The 2,705-nt window shown below is 65.8% G+C and overlaps 1 protein-coding gene across 2 annotated transcripts in view; it reads left to right on the top strand.

The window, feature by feature from the left end:
• The first annotated feature begins 356 nt into the window (after positions 1 to 356).
• Positions 357 to 2,705, top strand: part of SLC30A3 (solute carrier family 30 member 3) — a 10,632-nt gene continuing 8,283 nt past the window's right edge. Inside the window, exons 1-2 of one of the 2 annotated variants that reach the window (XM_023763481.1) lie at positions 357 to 548; positions 1,186 to 1,616. The gene's annotated coding sequence lies outside the window, so the exon portion shown is untranslated. Of the gene's footprint in view, positions 1,617 to 2,705 lie in introns of both variants that reach the window. The other variant, XM_014465289.2, reaches the window with a different exon arrangement.

Genomic DNA, 2,705 nt, shown 5'->3' with positions numbered 1-2,705 from the left:
CAAAGGCAACTGTTAGTATTCTCCCGCCGTGGTCCCGGCTTCCGGAGGCAGCACGTTCCAAGGCCCGACACCCAGGGAGTCGCGGCGGAGGGCAGCCCAGTAACCCATCTGCTCCAACGCCCCTTTCCCTCCCCGCCTGCCCCGATCACCGCCCTGGAGCGGGGCGGGCACCTGCCAGCGTCTGCGCACTCGCCACCCACCCACCCATCCCCGGTACCCGGGGCTGCTGTCGCGCCCGGGGCTGCCCGAGAAGGGAAATCCCGGAGGAAGCCCTAGTGGTTACTCCCGCGTCCCTGCTGTCGTCATCAGCTGAGGCGTGCCCAGCGGTTCCTTCTATTCTCGGGCTCGCCCGCCCCAGCCACTTGGGGCGGGGCTACCGCATCCGAGCCCTGTAGGTGCGCGGTGGTCCCTCTCTCGGAATCCGGGAAGCCCCAGGCCGGGTGCGGAGCTTGGAAAACCGACGGCGCCAGGCGGGACGTGCCCAGCCGCGGCCCTGGCAAAGGCGGCGGGAACACGAGCCGCACGCCGGCTCTGACGCGAACAGCAAGGTGACCTTAGCTGGTGGCTCCCTTTCCCGCCGCGTCAGTTTGCGCCCCTGTAACTCAAGGAAGGAGCGGAGGTCCCGCGCCTCCAGGGGAGGTTGGAAGGAGAACGCCACCCCCTCGATTGCCCCCTAGCGGTGCGTGGGCTTTGGGCTGGGCTTTGGGCGGGGAGTGGGGTGAGGGCGCTCGCTGGGCGCCGCGTGGGTGGAGGTGAAGCGCAGGCGGCTCTCAAAGACCCTCCGGTTCTTCCGTTTCGCACGACTCCCCGGCTCGATACGATACCTACGCGCACGCCGCCCGAAAACCTTGGCACCAGCCGCACTCTCCCCCGCAGGAACAGCCAGCCCGCGCCCAGCTAGTTTGCCTAATCCGTCCAAACCTCACCTCCTCCGCGAAGCCCTCCCGGATTAACCCCATCACTTCTAACCACTCTATCTGGCACATGCTCTGTTTTTGTTTTTGGAAGTGCACACGTGGTCTCATTGTTTGGAATAACAGAGTCCCAACATTCAGGAGCCCGGTGTGTTCTGCAGGGTGCGGTTGATGGGTTTCTTGCCGCGGCTTACTAACCACTCCCGCCCTCCACGTTTCCCATGCGGGCTTCCCTCTTCCGCCTCCTCATACGGATCCTCCGCGGTAACAGAATCGCAGCTTGGAGTGCACAGTCCAATCACCACCCACCTTTCAATCCACACGACAGCAGGTGTGAGGGCAGAGCGCACTGAGCCTTTGAGGCTTCAGCTCCAGGTGGGCCACCCACTTTGCGGTAAGTCACTCCTTATCCCGGGCCCAGTTCAAGGGAGGCAATGCCCGGAAGGCGCTACCGGTTTGAGGTAAGGAGCCACCTGCTGGCAAGCTGCCCGCAGCCTCCCTCCAGGAACCGCGTCTTGTGACCCCCGAGGGAGGGCGCACCCTCCTCCCTCCTTCAGCTGCTCCGGAATCTGAGCGACGGGCCCGGCCTTCTCTCCAGTCACCAGTGCAGCGCCCCGGGTTCCAGCCCTTTATTCACCGGCTCCAGGACCGGCTGGGACTCTTCTTTCTCTGGGACTCAGTTTACTCATCCGAAAAAGAGGGGTAAGAACAGATCGAAGGAGAGCAGGAAGCTTTTTGTCATCCAAAGTTTCTGCATAAAAATAAATGGTAATGGACGGCACCGTGCTTGGCAGCAGAGTGAGCTCACGACTTCTGACCCAGCTTCCTCCGCGAAGTGGTTTCTGGCGGGAGTCCTGGGTGCTCTCCCAGATGCCGCACCCGCTCACCCCACTCCTCCTGGTTCTCTTGAGACGGGTACTGGACCGCACCTGTTTCTGCCGCCGTGTGGGGGCGGGGGTCAGAGGTGACGGGGTGGCGGAAGCGGAGATGCCCGCGCGTCCGCTTACGGGGGGCAAAGTCACCTGGATGAAGGTTGGTCCAGGAGACACCCCCCTCCCCACCCCGCTAGAGGCCGGGAATAGGTGGGCGGGGCTAAGACTCGGGGGCGGGGCTATGGAAATTAGGCGTCTCTGAACCCGGCGGGGGTGCCGAGGGCTCCAGCCCCCCACCCCCACCTCCACCCCGGACCTGGCTCCCGCGCGGGGCCCTGGGGCTCTGCATCTGGGGGTGGGGCTGCGGGGCGGGGCTGAGGCCTGGGGAGGCAGGCGGGGCGCCCGGAGGCGGGGCTTGGGGAGCTCGCCCCACGCGGGGCGGGGCTGCCGCGGCCGCGGGAGCCGCAGTTCGGACTCCCCGCGCCACAGTCGCCGCAGTTCCCTCCCCTCTGGTGGCCCCGCTGCCCCGCGGAGAGCCCGGGGTCGGCGGGCGCTGGGACTAGGCGCGGGGCCGGCCCGCCTCCCCTCCCTCGGCGGGGCCTGGACGGTCGGGCCGCGGGGACATGGAACCCGCTCCCGCCGCGGGGGGCTCGGAAACGACTCCCTGGAGAGCCCCGCGGGACCGCGAATCCACGGGGGCGGCTTGGATTGAATAGGGAGGACGCCCGGGCAGGCGGCGGCCAGGCCCCCCCTTCGCCCCGGCCAGGCACGCGGTCGGGTTCCGTTGTGTAGGGGTGTGTTAATTCAACCGCGGAAAATGATTTGGATTGCATTTTTTTTTTTTTACAATAAAAGAATAAGAAAACAGGTTGATGTGGGACCCCAAGGAAAAAAACCCCTGTCTGAAGGCGCCAAATAA

The sequence above is a fragment of the Myotis lucifugus genome, unplaced genomic scaffold, assembly GCF_000147115.1.
Source record: "Myotis lucifugus unplaced genomic scaffold, Myoluc2.0 scaffold_285, whole genome shotgun sequence".
Taxonomy (NCBI): domain Eukaryota; kingdom Metazoa; phylum Chordata; class Mammalia; order Chiroptera; family Vespertilionidae; genus Myotis; species Myotis lucifugus.
This window is presented reverse-complemented; position numbering and strand designations above follow the sequence as displayed.